At 48.1% G+C, this 20,859-nt stretch overlaps 1 protein-coding gene across 3 annotated transcripts in view; it reads right to left on the minus strand.

Annotated features, from left to right (window-relative positions):
• SYK (spleen associated tyrosine kinase) overlaps positions 1 to 20,859 on the minus strand; it is an 88,673-nt gene that overhangs the window by 53,565 nt on the left and 14,249 nt on the right. Inside the window, exon 1 of one of the 3 annotated variants that reach the window (XM_041004297.1) lies at positions 2,261 to 3,241. The exons of the other annotated variants lie outside the window; for them this stretch is intronic. The gene's annotated coding sequence lies outside the window, so the exon portion shown is untranslated. Of the gene's footprint in view, positions 1 to 2,260; positions 3,242 to 20,859 lie in introns of those variants that run through there. 3 annotated transcript variants of the gene reach the window in all.

Below are 20,859 nucleotides of genomic sequence, written 5' to 3' on the forward strand. Positions count from 1 at the left end.
ACAGAAGCTCATCTGACCCTGGAGCGCCATTGGAAAGGGGGCTCTGGAAAGACAGCAACATTCCCCCGTGCTGGGTTGATAGCAAGGGACGGGAACTCCGGCTCAGGACTGCACCGAGAGTGGTCTCTGCAGTTCCTCTCCTCCCGGATGCTGCAAAGCACACAAATGTGCTCCAAGAAAGTGAAGATTCCTCCAAGAGCAACTGATTATTAAGAAGACTGCTGGTGGAGGGGCGGCAGTGTATAAGAGTGAGCTGATGTTGTGGTATCATGAAGTTAAGCTCTGGGTACAATGCAATGCTGGCCTCTCAAATGGAAACTGGTTCATGTCCTGGCTGCTCCACATCTGATACAGCTCCTTGCTAATGCACCCAGGAAAGCAGCAGCAGATGGCTTGAGTGTTTGGGATTCTGTACCCATGTAGGAGACCCAGAAGAAAGCTCCTGGATCTGTTCATTTGGGGAGTGAACCAATGGATGGAAGACCTCTCTGTATCTCTTTGTCTGTGTCTCTTTCTCTCTCTCTGTAACTGCCTTTCAAGTGAGTAAAATAACTCTTTACAGATAAGACAAAATAAATAAAAAACAGAGGTGGCCTCTGTGAGTAACAGACTGTGTCTAAACAAACCCCTTACCGATGTCCCCTCCGCTCTCTCACGTAGGAAAGGCCACCCTGGGGCTGTGCCCAGTGACCTGCAGGTCCACGGGCATCTCCCCAGTGATGTATACCATTTCCAGAATCCAGAAGCATCTCATCATTCACTCTCCCCTGGGGACAATACAAGCTTGTCAGAAAATACATTCTGACAAGCTCATGGAATTGGAAAAATCTTATATCTGGGTATAGCTTCCCTTAGTAACATGAATTCTCCAAGAGCTTTTTCAAAATCCCACAATGCACAGATTTGAGAACTCGTTTGTTATCAAGACAAATTTATTATCTTCTCAATTCCATTCACCGTCAGCTTTCTGAAGTGCATGCATACAAGCAAAAGAGACTGATGGGTCTTAACGAGTGTGTCTTTCTCTGGGCAAACCACATGGAAAAAATAAACCAGGCACCACAGTTAAAGAGCCCTTCTTGATTCCCCTGGCCCCAGCCAGAATCCAAGACTTAGAAGATCTGAGGGGCTGGGAATCCCATCAATGAGACAGTGGACGGCTATCGACAACAGGTGGCAGGCGTGACTTCTGTCTGACCTGTGACTGCTTGGCTGAGGAGCTCAGCTTTAAGCTACTATTTTACTTTTCCATCATTCCACAGCCCTCGAACAGTATTTACAGAGACCTCTGGGCTTGCTGGAGAAACTAAAACGTCCTGCTTTAAATAAAAATGCCTCACTGAACATACAGCAAGAAATCTTCCCAGGAAGGAGCCTGGCACAGTAACGAAGACACCACGTTGGGTGGCTGCAGGTCACACTGCACTTTCCATTCCAGTTTCCTGCTAACTCATCCTGTAACAGGAAGAGACGAAGGCTCAAGCACGTGGGTCTCTGCAGCTCAGCTGGGCGAGTGGCATTGAGTTCTGGGTCCTGGCTTTGTCCTGGTATACCCGCAGCTGGTGGGAATACTGGGGCAAGGACTCAGTGGGTGCAACCTTGGTTTCTGCCTCTCTCCTCATCTCTCATGCCTTTCAAACAAAATGTTTTTTAATTAAATTTCTCAGATTCTACCGAACACAATTTAAAGACTCATCAACAGGTTTTCTCCTAGCCAATTAAAAAATAATTGTGTGTCAATGCAAAATAGTCTAGAATCTTATAGATGAGCTCCTGGAATTTCCTAAGTCTGTCTTCCATATGCCTGAGGCATACATGGATTCAATGCTTAACGAAGGTGGTCACGGTTATGCAGGGAGCAAGAAAGATGGTTCAGCTTCCTACAACCGCCAGCATACACTAGGATGGCAACCTGCTTAACTCCCAGCTCAAGATGCACATACGCTTTGCAGCGGAATACAGGCAGCATAGGAGGCAAAACCCACACACAAACAAACGCCCCACCGGATCCTTCCCACGGGCACTGGGGATACGTAGGCGGTCCTACAGTCCCAGTTTCTGAATAGATTTGATTCCTACAAATTTGACCTACCTTCACATCCTGGATTGAATTACCGGTCTGGAATTCCAGGCAACGGGAAGTACAGAAAAGCAAAAGCACGTGAAACAGAAAGAAGCATTTTTGCAGGAGAGCAGCGGCAGGCATTTGACCAACAGGTCAGATCCCTAGAAAAGGCAACCATGCCCCACCCTGCAGTACCTGGGCTCAATGCTTGGCTTCAGCTCCCGACTCCAGCTTCCTGTAGGGAGACTGTAGCAATGGCTCAAGTGGAGGGAGACCTGACTTGCATTCTTGATCCCTAGCTCCAACACTGGCCTAGCGCTGGCCGTCACGTGCATCTGGGGAGTGAAGCAGTGAAGAGGAGCTCTCTTTGCTAGTCTCTCTGCCTCTTGAATAAATTAAAAAAAAAAATGAGAAGTGCTGAAACGAAGAGAAAGCAGAAGACAAGCCTGGGCAAGCAGGAGTGTTTGCTGCTGCAGACCCGGCTGTCAGTAGGGAAGTGGGCCTTTTCCTCAAAGCGTCAACATGCAAAACAGCCCAGAAAGCAGAAGTGAAGGGCCCCAGTGGGACCAGGCCTTTCTGAGCTGAACACTGCAGTGAAGTAACACTCGGAGGGCAAGGATCCGACCGAGGGAAATGCAAGGGCAGCTGGGAGTCGGTGGATGTGACCATGTCACTGCAGGCTCCCCTAGCCTGAAATCCACTTGCCCGCAGTTTTCACGGAAACAGATTAGGTCTCAAATGGCCAGGTTGAATAGATCTTCCCTTCCTTGGTTGCTTTATGTTTTATACAAAGTCCTGGGATCTTGCTGTCAGACTGGGTAGTAGGCAGTTAGGGTATTCTGGGTCCCCCAAGTCATCATTTTTTTTTCTCAAATACTAAAGGGCATTTTCCCCACCATGTCTTGGATTCACCAGAGCACGTTTCTCGCAAGAGACGGTGCATACTTTAACATATCAAGAACACACTTCCCGAAGAGGCGCATTAACATGTCAAGTTCTCCACCTAAAGCGCCAGTCCAATGTCTCTGGCCAAGGCCAAGGGGAGAGGTGTCAGACTGGCCTCGTTATCATTCAGTGGAAATCAGGACTTTTCCTTTATTTATGGAGAAACTCCTTTGCGATGAACTTTTAAAAGCCACCATCCCCACCATTAATTTGGGGATTTTCCTTCTATCCTCCAGCCACTATGGCAGGAGGCTTGGGCTCTTTTTCTCTCTTCTTTTCTCTCTTGGAAGCCCCCTCCCATTACTAGGCCAGGAACTCCTCTTCTCAGCTTTCCTAATAAATTTTGCTTTAAAACTAAACTGTGGGGCCCGGCGGCGTGGCCCAGCAGCTAAGGTCTTCGCCTTGAGCACACCTGGATCCCATATGGGCACCGGTTCTAATCCCAGCAGCCCCGCTTCCCATCCAGCTCCCTGCTTGTGGCCTGTGAAAGCAGTCGAGCATGGCCCAAAGCCTAGGGACCCTTGTACCAGTGCTGAAGACACTGAAGAGCTCCTGGCTCCTGGCTTCGGAAAGGCTCAGTTCTGGCCCTGGTGATTACTTGGGGAGTGAATCATTGGATGGAAGATCTTCCTCTCGGTCTCTCCTCCTCTCTGTATATTTGACTTTGTAATAAAAAATAAATAAATCTTTAAAAAAAAAAAACTAAACTGTGTGCGCTTCTTTCCTGCGAGACAAGAATTGAGGTTGCTGCCGTACTCAGGGTCGAAAACCCTACTACATTACCCAGAAGAACAAGCCAAATGGGAGAGAGATTCTTGCAAAGGCCAAAAAGAGACCTCAAGAGGACACACAGCCAGGACACACAGCAGGCGGCTCTGTAAATGTGAAGAAGGGTCAAGGTACAAGGGGGCTGGCTCTCTCCGTGGCTATTCTCAGGACCCCCTCCTCCCCCCACACCCCGGAGCTAACAGCCACTCACAGAACCACCAAAGAGTGCTGCTTTCCGCTCAAGTTGAATCGAGATACTTACTGTCCAGGCATCGAGCAAGCACCCGTGTACTTCGTGAAGCAAGTCAACTTTAAATTTAAGTCTTGGACATCACCCACCCTGGGAAGAAGAGCCATGAGAAGCCCTACCAGATTCCACTCCATCAAGGCTGGGACGCCTTACCGGAAGGGCAAGATGGGAAGAGATTGTGCCGTGACTGGAAGGAATCACATGGATGAGTTTAGTGGGGCGGGGCTGGAAGATGTGAAAGTAACCACAGCCACCTTATACCTCAACCTTGTGAGAGTAACAGCCAAGAAGGAAATTACTGTTTGTCAGTCCATACACTTGAGCTACAAAGAGACTATACAGACACTTGAGTGCTGGCCAGAGGACCACGGAATTGAGAACATTGACCAGAAAGAGTGAGAAAGGACAGCCTTGCCTTGCTTGTGCAGAAGACTTTGGGAAAGTGTCTATCATCATTAAGTATGATGCTACCTGTAGGGTTTTGTACACATTTCTTTATCAAGTTAGGAAGTGCAGAGTTGAAATCAAAGTGGAGTAAGCATGGCTCATTGCTAACTGCAATCCTTTCCACTTTAGTAACTCCTGCTTTACTTGCTTGACTAAGAAACTGTGTGAGCTTGCAGGCCTAATGGTCAACGTGACCTTTAGTGTCAATACCCCCCCCAACCCCACAAGTCAAGGTCCCAGCATAATTAATCCACAGATAACTCCAAGATCAGAGTCTGTTTGCCACAGGTGGTGCCAAGGCCAGAGCCCGGACCCGAGCAGAGGCAGACAGGGGCTGCCCAGCCAAGATAAACAGGGAGTGTGCAGTCTTTCCTCCCTCACCCTACAAGCTATTGTAAATTGCCCCTTTGGAACTGTTGTAAATTGCCCCTATAAAAACCCTTTGAATGTGCCATTTGGGTCCACACTCTGGTAAGGGGTGTTGGTCCGGCTGGCCGGTCAGCCGGTCGGTGAGTCAGTCAGTTGCCTTGCCTCTCCTTTGTAATAGAACTTTGTTGATTGTCATTCTGCGTTTTAGCGGTCAAGTGGATGCAACAGGAGTTCCCATCTATTACTAGTTTCCCAATATCGTTTGCTGTGAAAGAGTGTTATGCTTTGTCAAATACTTATCCAAATTCAGTCACGGGATCAAATGGTTTTCCTTCTTTAGCTTGCTGATGGAATAGATAGCATATTTTCACGATTGGAAACTACTTGGCATACCTGGAAACACATGCCACCTGAATGTGGCAGATAATCCTTTTCACACGCTGTCAGTTTTGATGTTCACATTTTATTGAGGATGTTTGAATCTTTGATAATGGCTCTGTTTCCTTTTATTATGGTAATGCCTTTATGAAATTTTGACGATAGAGTAAATTTTAACTCAGAGAATGAATCGGGTCATGTTCTTTCTGCTTCTATTTTCTGGAACAGATTTTGGGAAATTGATATTATTTCTTCCTTAAATGTTTGCTAAGGCACATCAGTAAACCCACCTGAGCCTAGCGACTTCCTTCCCTCTTTCTTTCTTTTGATTTGAAAGGCAGATCTTACAGAGAAGTACAGGCGGAAAGGGAGATCTTCTACATACTCACCCACTCCCCAGAAGACCGCAATGGCCAGAGTTGGGGTGATCCAAAGCCAGGGGCCCGCAGCTTCCTCCAGAGCTCCACATTGGGTGCAGGATCCCAAGGACTGATCAATCCTCTACCCCTCTCCCAACATTACAAGCAGGGAACTGGATTAGAAGTAGAGCATTTGTAGGCCTGGCACCATGGCCCAGCAGCTAAAGTCCTTGCCTTGAGCACACCTGGATACCATATGGGTGCCGGTTCTAATCCAGGCAGCCCCGCTTCCCATCCAGCTCCCTGCTTGTGGCCTGGGAAAGCAGTCGAGCATGGCCCAAAGCCTAGGGACCCTTGCACCAGTGCTGAAGACCCTGAAGAGCTCCTGGCTCCTGGCTTCGGAAAGGTTCAGCTCTGGCCCTGGTGATCACTTGGGGAGTGAATCATCAGACGGAAGGTATTTCTCTCTCTCCTCCTCACTATATATATCTGCCTTTCTAATAAAAATAAATAAATCTTAAAAAAAAAAAAGAAGTAGAGCATCTGTGATACAAACTTGTTCCCATATGCCCATATGTGCTGGGGTCCGTGGAGTAGGTGTGGATTGCATGAAGGTGTGAAGAGAACAGCTCGCTGCTTGGCAGGGCCCGGGGGAGCTTCCAGCTGTTTGGCAGAGCCTGGCAGATTTCTCTCTGACCACATTGACGCAGTCTCGCCCACTGTCTGCATGGACACTCAAGCACCCCACTAAGAATTCTGTAATCTATTGAGGCATTGTTTGCCCCGTGAGATGGCTTTGGCAACTAATGTGAACTTGAGAGTTAATGTTATTGATAATGTCTTGGTGAGTGGGCCTTTAACTGCGCACAGGAGTCCAATTAAACCCATGCCATTTCTGGATATCTTATTGTGTGCCTACCCATTGTCCTGAAATCGGGCCCAGACATGTAGCATGCCTTCTGGGAAATGGCTTAATAAGAATTTTACAAACTAATGGAAGTGATGGGAGTATGAGTGGAAACTGCTATGGCAAAAATATAGTTACTGTGACCTTAAAGGTTAGCCTGTCCTAGCAACTCTTTAGAGCATAGAAAATATAGCTGTTTTAGCTACTTTCATAATTTTTTAACTAGAGGAAATATAGGATGATTTTATTAACATCATAGAGATATACTTCTGATTACTATTTGTTTATGAGGCTGTAGAGCCTGTAGTTGTAGGGGAATTTAATATTTGAAACTTTTTGTCTTAGATCCTTATGTTTTTTCTCTTTTGATGTATTTCTCCCATTAGGTGATAGATAAGTTGTGAAAATAAAATGTAGTAGGAATGTTTTACTGATTAGTAGGTAACCATCTGTGCCTTGGCCTTGGAGTTCAGGCTGTCACCTAATGGCTACTTCTGAAGAATGAATAATGGCTTGCTTTAAAGAAACTGATTATAGTAACTTACAGAATTATCTTTAAGAGCACCTGGTTGACCATGAAGTAAAAATTAATTGAACATCTGTGCATGCTGTCTTAGTTCTAAAGTTAAAGATAAAAAATCAAATGTTTGTGCAGAGACTTGTGATGTGTCTAAGTAAATAAAAAGGACAGCTTCTTCTTGAGCAAAAAAAAAAAGCAGCAAGAAGGCACCAAGTGACAGTGTCTGTGTCTTTCTTTATCGCTGACTCCATACAACTTTCTTGAACTCCGAACTCAGCTGGAACTGGACTCCGGCACATATGGGATATGGGCACCTCAGGTGAAGGATTAACTTACTCCACAGTTTCGGTTCTGGTGATTTCTTGTTCGGAAATTTATGCTGACTCACAGGTGTATTTGTTTGTTTTGGTTTGGTTTGCTTTTGTTTTTTAGTACTTATTTTTACTTGAAAGGCAGATCCATAGAGAGAGGAGCGACAGAGAGAGTGAGAGAGTTCTTCCATCTGTGAGTTCACCCCCCAGGAGCTGGACCAGTCTGAATCCAGGAGGCAGGAGCCTCCTTTAGGCAGCCCACATGGGTGCAGGGGCTCAAGGACCAAGTCGTGCTCTGCTACCTTCCCACCAGGCCACGAGCAGAGAGCTGGATCAGAAGTAGAGCAGCCAGGACACAAACCAGTGACCATAGAGGATGCTGATGTCCTAGACAGAAGATAGCTTGCTACGCCACCATGCTGGCCCCTAGTTTTTTTTTTTTAACAGTCTATTTCTTTCCCTTCTGTAAGCTTTGTTCATGTTAATGTACACCTTGGGAGGGCAGGAGGTAACGACTCAAGTACTTGAGTCCCTGACACCCACATGAGAACCGCACTGGGTTCCTAGTTCCTCGCTTCAACGCCAGCCCCACACTGAACACAGTGAGAAGTTGGGGAGTGAACCAGTGGATGGAAACCCAGGGTGTGTGTGTGTGAGCCTCTCAGATACATCCACCTGCCCAAGAAATCAATCTCTAATTATCAGAAAAACATTAAAAAAAATACCTGGTGATGAGAAATAATTCCCTCTTAAAAACTTCAACATGCTAATTAGGAAATTCTTTCAAAAAATCACAAAACTTACTACCACAAGGGCTTTTCAAAAGGTTCATGGAAATACATACTATGCAAAAAAGAAATACTTCTTGCATAAAGTCTAGAGACAGCTTTCATTTCTATTTTCCACGCCCCTTCTGCAGTCCTGCTGCATGTTGAAATAGACATAAGAAGGTGGTGGATCCTCCTTTCTATCCCGATGACCGTGATCTGCCTCTCTGTGTCTGTCCACTGGTACCTCCCTGGCATCCAAGCAGTGCCTGGTCCTGGACACATCAAAAGAGCACATTAGTGAACTAATCCGAAACACAAGAATTGCACCGAACTCTATGTGTTTTATTTATTTATTTGAAAGAGTTACAAGGAGAGAGAGCGAGACAAACAGAGAGAAAGAGCTCCTATCCAGTGGTTCACTCCCCAGACGGCTGCAACAGCCAGGGCTGGGCCAGACCAAAGCCAGGAGCCAGGAGCTTCATCCAGGTCTCCCATGTGGGTGCGCAGGCTCAAGTACTTGGACCCTCTCCTTGAGCTCTCCCAGGCCATTAACAGAGAGCTGGATCAGAGTGCAGTACATGGGACATAAACGAATACTTGCATTACAGATGGTGACCTTACTAGCTGTACCACAGTGCCAGCCCCAGATGTATTTTATTTGTTACAAAAACAGTCAAAGTTAACTTGGTTCCAAAAGTCATTTCTCTGCTATGCATAGCAGAAAGACAGTCCATAGTTCTATCAAATAACTCTTGCACACAGCAGGGAAATAACTGCGTTAACTTGTGCTGCCTGCGGTAACTACGAACACGCTCCACGCAGCCCCTCTAAGCTCTGAGCTGGCGAGTGCCGGCCCCTGGCTTCTCCTCTGAGATGCCTCTGAGACACCTCCGCACAAAGCATTTCACCTGCAGATCCATGCACGGCTGTTTTATGTGGATCTCCACTCAGATATCTTGTGACAATACTATGGATCCATCCACTTGATGAGTTCACAGCCCTGCCTCTCCTGCCTGAAGGTGGCTCTGCTAACATACTCATTTCTTCCCTAAGACACATCACAGCCTTCAGGCACTCAGGGAAAGTGGACAGCCCCTCAGCCGGCACACGGGACCCATTTTAAACAGCACAGTGGAGCAGGGGGTTTGGTCTGCCACTTAGGACATCCACATTCCTAGGCACGGTTCCTGGGTCAGATCACACGCCCTGCTCCTGACTGCAGCCCTGCTAACACAGATCCTGACAGCAGGGATGGCAGCACGCCTGCTCAGCCCAGAAGGCGTGCGCTGAGTCTCCCAGGAGTCAGAACCGGAGGTGGGGTGGGGCGGGGAATGAACCAGCAGATGGGAGCTCTGTCTGTCCTCATCTCCCGTAAAGAAATTTCAAAATGCAACGCAAGACAAACAGCAAAAGCACCGAAATTCAACAAAGCATGACAATTTTCAAATCAAGGCGCTAAACAGACTAGACAAGGACACTCGCTTCTAGTACGAGCAGGAACAGGCGCAGGGAGCCCGCCTGCTTGGTCCAGCCGTAGCTGGGAACGTGCACGCTGAGTCTCTCCAGCTTTCTGCCGCTGTGCACATGCCCATCAATATCACAAAAGCGTCGCATACTTTTAATAATCTGGGGACTGAAATTACAGTGGTGTGGGTGTGCGAATTCACAGACACTGCTCAGAAATAATGAGAATCGACCACTTCATTTCACCTTCCATCAGGGCACTCACTTAGCTGTGGCCCTTAGATTGTCACCCATTTTTGAGGGACTTTTAGAATATTTACAAGGAACTTCCATGGTCACAAACAAACCAGATGGGTTTGCTCTAAGTCCAGGTTATTAGGAAAAAAAAAATACATGGGAGAGTAGATACCAATATTTGGGAAATTCTCTTATCAGTTTATCTCAGTTCCTGACAGTCACCTCTCCCTGGATTCCTTGCTCTCAAACAGAATTTTCCCTGCTACCCTCAACATATAGGTTGCATTTAGATAATCCAAATTCAAGGCCCAGTGTTGTGGTATGGCAGCTCAAGCCACTTCCTGTGAAGCCGGCCTCCCATATGAGCACCAGTTAGTATGTGGCCCAGCTGGTTCATTCGTAATCTAATTCCTGCTAATGTTCCAGGAAAGGCAGCAGAAGATGGAACAAGTGTGAAGGGTCAAGATGTCACTGCCTGCTCCTCTCTGAATTTGTTTTATAATAAGAACTAGGAAAAAGAAACATAGTAGAACTGGTCACCCCCACTAACCTGAAAACCACCCGAGGTGGCAGCTCGGTCTATTGCTGTAACCTAACAAATACCTAAAGCTGGGACTGTAGAAAGACTAATCTCGGTGAAGCTTCTGATCCAAGGTCAAGGATCTTCATCAGGTGGTGGCCTCCTTGCTGGAGAGTCCTGAGCACCCCACCACACTGGCTTTGGCTACAGACCTGTGTTGGAGATATCCCCTTGACCCTATTAGTATGTTCATCACACGAATGGAGGAGTCCGTTTGTGAGGACAGAGCCCTTGCCACCTCTTAAGGTCTTACCTCATCCCACCTCTCAGTACCTCATCATGGGGACCGAGTTTCATCATGTGCTTCAGTGACACCAAACCGTCTCCACCCGTAGCAGGTAATCAGAGGATGCCTTGGCAAACTTGCAGACCCTTAGGGAAGACCATCACGGACCTGAGACAGAGCGTGCAGAGCAGGGGTCCCACTCAGCAGGGCAAAGCCAACTGCTGCTTACAGAAGGAATACAGGAAGTTCCAAAGGAATAGCAACCTCCCCAGGAAAAACACCTACTAAACCAAAGCTCTCATGTTCACACACACACACACACACACACACACACACACACACACACACACGTACACACTCTCTCTCTCTCCCTCTCTCTCTTTCTTCCTATGAAGTTCCCTGCTAATGTGTCTATTAAAACAGGGAAAGGTGACCCAAGTGCTCCTGTATTGTCACCCACAAAAGAAACCAGGATGGACCTCTTGGCTCCTGGCTTCAGACTGGTCCAGGCCTGGCCACTGCAGCCACTGAGTGAACCAGCAAATGGAAAAGTATCTGTCTCTCTTTCTCTCTCCCTCTCTCTCCTGTTCCCGCTCTCCCTGTAACTCTACCTTTCAAATGAAGAAATCTTTCAAAAAAAGAAAAAAGTAGCTGAAGTTCAAGGTGTGCAAGCAAGGCAAGTACAAAGATACAAGAAAAGGAACAAAAATATGCTACCAGGTCAGGGAGAAACAGCAGAAAATAAATAAAGGCTCTAATTTCAAGCTAAAAAAAAATAAAAAAAGCAGATACCAGCATTGCAAAGAGCTCAGAGAAGAGAATTGAGCAGCTTGAGAAACATGAAATCAAAATGTAAGAGTGAAGGAATTCAACAGAAACCCAGGAGGGCAATGGAGACCCAAGACCAGCCAGACGGACATCTCCAAAGCTGAGACTTTAAACAAAGGCACAGAGTACATGTTTAAACTTCCAGAAAAAAGAGTTCTTTACGCCAGAGCACCAGGAATCAAAGATCTGCAGTGTGTCTCTCCACTCCTGAACAGAAGTAGGTCCCTAATAAAACTGCTAAATATACCTAGACAACAAAATACTAGACTCTACCATTGCTTATCCCTACAGCGTCATGACGCATGCAATGAGCAGAGCGCTGGAGTCGAAGGACTATGTTACCGTAAAGCACAGGGGACTGAGGCGAGGGGAGAAGGAGAGAGGAAAGGGAGGGAAAGGGGGGGAGACCTACACTTTACAATTGTGTAAAACAAAACATAAGAAGAGAAAAGAAGGAAATTCTTGACTCCAGAGTTTAAAAAGCATTTTATCTGCAAGTCTCCAAAGGAAAAAGAAACTACTGGGTGTTAAGTAACTACAGACACAGCACAGCACCCAGCAATCCCCCTCTGGGGGTTTCCAGAAGGATTTGGGACCAGTGGCTGACGGCACCACCACTCACTGCAGCCAAGACAGGAGTAAACTGATCTACACGTGGATGAATGGATGAAGAGTACGTAGTCTGTCAAGCACCTGAATGCCACCCAGCCTTCAGCAAGACTAGTGGCGACAGCGGGGAGCCTGGAGGATGACAGGGTAAGCCAAAGAAGCCAGACATGGGAAGACAATGACCATGGCTCTCACGTGTGGAAGTGACAATAATGGAAGGCCTGGAAACAGAGCAAAAATGGAGGGTGTCCAGGGCCTGGGAGTGAGCGGGTGGGATGATGTTGGCCAATGAGCAAGACATCGCAGTTAGACAAGAGGAAGACATGGTAAGCATTTAAGGGAACAAATATACATACTAGCTTGATTCCATCATTCCACCTCGTATTCAAGTATCACAGCCATCGTTATATCTGCCACACTTACAACTTGTCAAAAACTTTAGAAGTATATTGGATCGTCTTCCTCAGCAACTCTCAGAGCAGAACAAGTGCAACAAACGCAAGGTTTTCAGGTGTAGCAGCGCATCCTACCAGGGGAAGGTGGTCTAGCTGGGCTCGGGGCTGGTCACGAGGCATTTCAGTCACTTGGGGACTTGGACTGAGACATCAGACAGGTTCTGGGGCCTCAATGTAACAGCCAGGGGCACAGGGCGCTGCTGTGGTGCACTGCACTAAGTGGCTGCTTGCAAGGCAAGCATCCCTCATGGAAGTCCTATTAGAGTCCCAGCCACTCCGATCCTGAGGCAGGTCCCTGCTAACGTGTCTTGGAAAGCAGCAGCAGACAGTCCAAATAATTGGGCCCATGCTACCTCTGTGGGAGATAAGGATGGAGCTCTCAGCTCCTGGATTAGTTACGGCTTTTAGGGAAATGACTCAATAGAGAGAGGATTTTTTTTTCTCTCTCTGTGTTTCCGTCAGGAAACAGCCTGGCACAGTGACCCAGCAGCTAAAGTCCTCATCTTGCATGTGTCAGTGCATATCCCAGCAGCCCCGCTTCCCATCCAGCTCCCTGCTTGTGGCCTGGAAAAGTAGTCGAGCATGGCCCAAAGCCTTGGGTCCCTGCACCCACATGGGAGACCCAGAAGAGGCTCTGGGCTCCTGGTTTCAGATCGGCACAGCTCAGGTTGTTGTGATCCCTTGGGGAGTGAATCATCAGACAGAAGATCTTCCTCTCTGTCTCTCTTCCTCTCTATATATCTGACTTTGCAACAAAAATAAATAAATCTTAAAAAAAAAAAAAGAAAAGAAAAATGAGGGAACGGTAAGGCTCCCTGTCTTTAATACCTGCTTCAAACTCACCACAGCTGCTTCTGAAAAATACAGGCACCAGGGCAGGTGCAGCCAGTCCCTGCTGGCCTAGACACTGCCGGTGATCACCGGGTGGTAGCAGCTCACATTACCCGGGCACAGAGAAAGCTCTGGGCTAGGCAAAGCTCTTCCTTCCCCTGCAGGTGGCAGTCACCTTGACGTCCTGGTGAGGGTCCACCTGAGACCACAGCACATTTTTGTAACGCTCTCCCAGCAGCCCAATAGGCAGCCAGAGTGGAGAACCACCTGCTTTGGAAGTTCAGTAGGGAATGTTCTGGGCTTCACAGATGTCTGGCCACTGACACAGACAGCCATGCAAGCCCCCTGCCCAAGCCCAAAGAATGTCCGGGACAGATGACTGGGTCACAGGACTGTAAAGAAGAAGGAGAAAAACCATAACCCATGAGAACATTTTTATTTAAATAAATATCAATGTTGGTAGAGCAGCAATTATGGTAAAAGGGACTTTTTTTCTTGTTAGTGGCACATCATAACTGCACTTACGAGGGTACTTCAAAGGATTTGTGAAAACAACAAAATTTTTTAGTGTATGTAGCACAAAGAGTTTTTGTAACCTAGGCACTTTTTTTTTTAAGATTTATTTTTATTATTTTCTCATTGGAAAGGCGGATATACAGAGAGGAGAGACAGAGAGGAAGATCTTCCGTCCAATGATTCACTCCCCAAGTGAGCGCAACGACCGATGCTATGCCGATCCGAAGCCAGGAGCCTCTTCTGGGTCTCCCATGTGGGTGCAGGGTCCCAAAGCCTTGGGCCGTCCTCCGTTGCTTTCCCGGGCCACAGGCAGGAAGCTGGAAGGGAAGCGGGGCTGCCGGGATTAGAACCAGTGCCCATATGGGATCCTGGGCGTGCAAGGCGAGGACCTTAACCACTCTGCACCACCGCGCCGGGCCCCCTAGGCACTTTTTTTATATACCATGCATTCCGCACAAACTTCCTGACATACCCCTGCATTAATGGAGTACAATGCGATCTTTGAACACATGAATCCTGGGCTAGCTGTTACCATGCAGGATAAGACACCTGTACTTCAAACCCACAGGAAGTACTGCAGTTCGATACCTGCCTCGGGCTCCTGACTCCAGCTTTTTGCTAATGTAGACCTTGGGAGGCCACAAGCAATGGCTAGCGTGGTTGCCTCCCATGTGGGACACCTGGATTGAGTCCTCACTCTCGGCCTCACCCTGGCTCTGTCCAGGTTTGGCAGGCACTCAGGGAGCGAACCAGAAGATGTGAGCTTTCTCTCTGTCTCTCTCTCTCTCTTTCACGCCCTGCCTCCTTCCCTCTCTTTCTAACACACTCACTCACTCTTTAACCAACAAAAATTGAGCAGCAACATAAAACATACAGAGATCATAGGTACTAATTCAATCAAAGTTCATCGGCATTTCCAGCTCCTTATCATTTCTTTGGAGCCTTCAAGCTCTTCTAGTTCTTCCTAAAACATGAGGGATCTTCAAAAAGTTCAAGGAAAGTGCATGTTACAAGAAAAATGCATGGATTCTAAAAAACCGTCGCTCCCAGAATGGACCCATGTCTTCAATGCCTTTGTCTGCCAGTGTTCTGCAGTCTCATGTGACGTAGTCTCATAGGCTAGCGTGAGGAGCCGTCATTCCTGCACTTAAAGCTCAGGGACCAAACACAGCATGCAAGGATCCTGACCCTTGTCATTCACTGTCCCCGGAGCCCTGGTCCGGCACCCAGGTGCTGAGAGAAGCCTCTGCTGCCGCTGCTGCTGCAGCTGCTGCTGCTGCTGCATTTCCTGATGCTGGGTTGAGTCAGCAAAGGAAGTGTGTAATTCATGGACCCTTCAGAGCGGCTTCGCTCGTGGTATTTTATCTGTGCTCAAGCCAAGCCACACAGGAATTCCCGAGACCGACCGGACATCTCTTGCCCACCAGCCAAGTGCAAGTGCACAGCGGCTGGACACACCCCACGGCCCTGCTGGGGAATGTCCGCTGTCCTGCCTCTGCTCTCAGTCCTCTCACCTCTGTCCACCTGAGGTAACTCGGGCTGCCCTAGGCCTAGCCCACAACTTCCAGATGTCTCTAAAATTTCTGGTTTACATTTATTTTATTGCTAGGTATTTGAATAGCACAAGGACACACACAACCAGAGAGAAAGAGAGAGAGAGAATTTCTATTTGTCAGTTACTCTGCAAATGCCTGCACCAGCTGGGGGTTTAGCCAGGCCAAAGCTGAGAGCTGGGGACTCAAGCCAGGCTCCCACACGCATGTGACAGAAACACAACTATTGATCATTGCAGCCTCCCAAGGTGCTGATTAGCAGGAAGCTGAAAAAGGGAGGCGAGCCAGGAGCTGAACCCAGGTACTCCACCATGAGATGCAGGGGTCCCAGCGGTACCTTCACTGTGGTACCAGACCCTGTCCCAGCGTTCTAACGCACCCAGAGATCAGCATCTGCCTCTCCTGTATTTGCACAGCAGCACTGGCCCAGCATGGTGTTTGTTCATTTTTGTCCAAATGAGGAACAAGTTCTCACTTCCTTTTAAAAATGGAGTAAACCTCAGATTCCAACTATGCCAGCAGAGGATTGTAGATTTTTCTTTTTTCTCACTTACGAGAAATGAACATATATTAAGGTTTTCCCCATTCCCTCAAAATTCTCTTAATCAAAGTCTTAAGAGAGAGAGAGAGAGCGTGCACTAAGATTTATTTATTTTTATTGGAAAGTCAGATATACAGAGAGGAAGAAAAACAGAGAGGAAGATCTTCTGTTGGCAGAGCCAATCCAAAGCCAGGAGCCAGGAGCCAGGAGCTTCTTTTGGGTCTCCTGTGCAGATGCAGCATCCCAAGGCTTTGGGGCCGTCCTGCACTGCTTGCTCAGGATACAAGCAGGGAGCTGGATGGGAAGCGGGGCTGCAGGGACACGAACCAGTGCCCAAATGGGATCCTAGCACATGGAAGGAGAACTTTACCCACTAGGTTGCCACGCTGGGCCAAATCTTAGTGCATTCTTTTGGAAACCACCCCCCTCCCCACGCACCAGTATCTGCAGGGGGTGAGTTCTAGGATCCCCCTCGGGACCAAAATTATTGCAATGAATGAAGCTCAAGTGACTGGTAGAAAATGGTATAACACTTGTACACGAGATACCTGAAAAAGTACATGCAAACAATGAAAAATCACATTTTGCCATAAAATTTGAAATTCACGCAGTTTTCTTCATTATATATATTTACTTTATAGAAAGGTAAAGAAACAGAGAGAGTTCTTATATCCATCCGTTCACATCCCAAATGCCCACAGCTCCAAGCTGAAGCCAGGAGCTTGGGGACCAGTCTGTGAATCCAACACTGGTGGCAAGGACTCATCTAACTTGAGCCGTTTTCCAGTGAAGTGGAGGCAGGACTTAAAACCCAGTCACTCCCATGCTGAATCCCAAATGACATTTGACCACCTGGCCCTTTCACGAATTTTCTGAAGATCCCTTGTATGCATGATTCTAACACATTTTGCCTGAGATTAAAATCATCTTTAAATTTCATTTTCCACCAACTTTCTGAGGCCCCTTGTCATATCCTTCTGAATACTTTAAGTCATCTCTGAAGTGCTGAGCCAATGGCAATGTTTCTGACCCAAGGTCGGTTGTGTCCTCTGACGCTATGGAAACAGACCGCGCAGAGCTGACCATACCTGAACCAATGCGCTTCATACCCAAGGTTGCGTTCACCAACTCAAACCCTCTTGGTCTGGGTTCCCACTTACAAGTTCTGCTGCGAGGGAACAGCACTGGGACACAGCATATCGGACCCCCACTTACGACCCTGGCATCCCACATCTAAGAGTTGGGTTCGAGACCTGGCTGCTCCGTGTCTTACCCAGCTCACAGCTAATGCACCTGACAAGGCAGCAGGTGATGACCCAAGCGCATGTGCCTCTGTCTCCCATGTGGGGAAACCATGAGAGCTCCTGCCTAGACCAACTCTGGCTGTTGGAGCCAACTGGAGAATGATCCAGCAGATGGAAGATTTTCTGTCTCTCTTCACCTTTCAATTAAATGATAATTTCGAAATAGGAAAGGAAAAAGAACTTTGCTTCAAGGAAGACCCTGGGAACCAGTGCCTTTCCCATGTGAGGCACCAGTAATGTCACCACTGACCAATCATGGACTGTGTGCATTTCGTGGATGTGTCGGGAGGCTGTGTGTTGAGTGGGCAATTACTGTGGAGTTAATGAGTGGGCCAGGTCAGATACCTGAGGATGAGACTCACTCAGAGCTTCTTAAAAGCGAGGATGCAGAGTGGATACATGGCCTAGCAATTAAAATGCCTCTGGGATGCCATTTTGGACTTCCTATGTTCCCCATCTGATTCCAGCTGCCTCCTAAGACACTCTCTGAGAGGCAACAGGTGATGGGAGATGGGGACCCACCACCCTCCCGGGAGATTCCTGGATGAAATCCCAAGCTCCTGGCTTTGGGCATCCCTGGCCATCATGGGCAGTGAAACAACAGATAGGAACTCTTGCTGTTTTTCCGCCCCCCAAGTAAAATAAAAACATACATAAATTCCAAGGTAAGGCTGTTCTCATGCCCCATCAATTCCTGGGATCAGGGTTCCCCAAGAAAATTGAGGGTCACCAAGTGTCAATGTATGAGCAAGGGGCACTTGTCCTGAGCAGTGGCCTGAAGAACGGGGATGGGGCTGGCAGGGCAGAGCCAGTCCTGCTCTGGACTCCCCAGGGAAGGGCCATGTGGGGCTGGTGTCTCACCCACTCAGTGTCCAGCAGCCTTTGCCATGACTGCAGCGATGTTTATAGACTCTGATGCAGAGCTGTCAACCACATGTGTCTACTGGCCCTTGAAATGTGGTTAGCGTGACTGAGAACTGAATTTTTAATTTGATCGGTTTTGGAGCAGTTGAGTTGTAAACAGTCCCACAGAGCGACTGGCTCAGTATCAAACATTTGTGACAAGAAGCCCAGGGAAAGTGCTTACCCAGAGACTACTGTGTGACCAAACTCTAGCTAACTCTATCCAAATTACATCTAGTAGGTGACAATGTTAAAAATCTTTTTTTTTTTAAGATTTATTTTATTTTTATTAGAAAGGCAGATATACAGAGAGCAGAGACAGAGAGGAAGATCTTCCGTCCGATGATTCACTCCCCAAGTGAGCGCAACGGCCGGTGCTATGCCGATCCGAAGCCAGGAGTCTCTTCCGGGTCTCCCACGCGGGTGCAGGGTCCCAAAGCTTCGGGCCGTCCTCGACTGCTTTCCCAGGCCACAGGCAGGGAGCTGGAAGGGAAGCGGGGCTGCCAGGATTAGAACCAGCGCCCATATGGGATCCCGGGCGTGCAAGGCGAGGACCTTTAACCACTCTGCACCATCACGCCGGGCCCGATGTTAAAAATCTTTAAGAGTGTCTACATTATGCAAAGTGTAGGGGGTCACTCCAGGAGCAAAGTGCATACACAAATGCCGAGAGTGTGGTCTCCAAATGGATAACTTGAAAGAGCAAGATAAGGGCCAAAACCACGTGACAAGGCGTTTCACAGTTTCAGAGTGATGGCAGGATTCTCTGGCCTGGTCCTGTCCAGTGGTGAGGCTCAGGATAGCTGGGGAGAACATGGCTTACGTGTCATTAATTACAGCCAGCCAGGTCCCAGGCACAGCACTAGGGCACAGACAAGCAGCGTGGCTCCGAGGTCAAGTGGCACTGCTGGCCTGGAGCCCATTTCTCTGAGCCTCCTATAAAAATCGTCTAGAACCATCTTCAGTCTAGCAGTTAAGAAGTTGATTTGGATGACCCGATCCCCTGTCAGTATACGCCTAACTTCAGCTTCCTACTGAGGCAGCCCCGAGATGCCAATGGTGATGGCCCACACGACAGAAGAACTGGACTCAGGCCCTGGCCCAGACATGGCCACTGGGGACATTTGAGGAGTTAACCCGAGGATATGAACTCTCTTGTCTACCTGTTTCTCAAATGAATAGATTTTCTTTAAAAATCAAGACAGAATTATTTTGCTCATCAAGGGTTCCTGTTTTTCAATTGCTAGTGAACCAGTTGTTATTTATTCCATATCTCCTGCATTCAACCATGAACGCCTTGCACAGGGGCTTGCTCCTTACAAACCAATCTGCACGTTGCTTTGCACAGAGCATCTCATAGCCTGACGGGCACCGACGGAGTAAGCATTTTTAGCTCCCTTTTGTAGGCGAGGGAGCAAGAGTCGGTGTCATCACAGATAAATGATAGAATCTGGACCCAATGCCCAGTGTGCTTCTGCCCACCACCCTGCTCCCTAGAGGGGCTTTAGGACTTCTGTCTGGGATGGCATGTGGGAGGATTAAAGTCATATAGTCCTGGATGTTTCGTTATATAGGGGAGGTATGCGCATACGAGGAGCTGTGCTGTGGAGGGCACAGTGTGGGTGGAGGGAGCCAGGCTGCAGACGTGACACTATAGCCTGTCCCCAGCCAGACCCCAGCAAGAGCAGCCCACAGGTCACCACGTGCTGCAGCCTGGAGGGCCAGGCACAAAGCCACAGACACCACACTCCAACCCCGAGAAGACAACGGCCAGCACGACACAGTCAGGTAACAAACGGTCCCACAGCAGATGAAGACGACAGATCGGGAGTGTTTTCATGTCAGCAGGCCTGGATCAGGTGCCACCCTGAGGGGGTGGGCAGATGATGGCTCAAGCACTGAGGGTCCCGGCCACTCGTGTGGGAGAATCACGAAGTTCTGCGATCCCGGCTTAGAGGCGTTAGCACCAGCTGTTGTGGGCATCTAGGGAGTGATCCAGTGGACAGATTTCTGTGTTGCTCTGCCTTTTAATTTCAAATAACATGAAAATTTGAAAAACAAAAAAAAGAATGACCCTAAAAAAAAAAAACCTTAAATTTGGAAACCATTCAAATTGGCATGGAAAATGTGACAGGTTTGCTTAGCTGACGGAGGCACACCTCCTCTTTCTGAGGATTTCTTTACGGGCATCCACCTCCCATAAGTTTCAAAACAGTGTGCAGATACCACGCTGTCGTTCTCACTCAGCCACTCTCCTCCCCACATTGTTACAACTGCACTGGAAATGGAAAAGTGCAACAGAAATATGTCTGAGCTGTCTTTCTATCTCTTACACATACATACACAACCCAAATAGGAAAGGACCTTCCCAGCCAGCCCAGAAAGTATGCGATCGAAGGCACACACACTGCCATCACATGCATCACACCAAGAAATTCCCAGGTGGGGTTCCAGTGCGATGGCTCAATGACTAAATCCTCACCTTGTACTCATCGGGATCCCATATGGGCACCAGTTCATATCCCAGCTGCTCCACTTCCCATGTAGCTTCCTGCTCATAGTCTGGGAGGGCAGTGAAGGACAGCCCAAGGCCTTGGGACCCTGCACCCCCATGGGAGACCCAAAGGAAGCTCCTGACTCCTGGCTTTGGATCAGCTGCAGGCATTGCAAATGGCCATTTGGGGAGTGAGCCTGCAGATGTAGAATCTTTCTCTCTGTGTCTC

Source organism: Ochotona curzoniae, unplaced genomic scaffold (assembly GCF_017591425.1).
Source record: "Ochotona curzoniae isolate NIBS_2020 unplaced genomic scaffold, NIBS_Ocur_1.0 scaffold_3208, whole genome shotgun sequence".
NCBI classification, from domain to species: Eukaryota; Metazoa; Chordata; class Mammalia; order Lagomorpha; family Ochotonidae; genus Ochotona; species Ochotona curzoniae.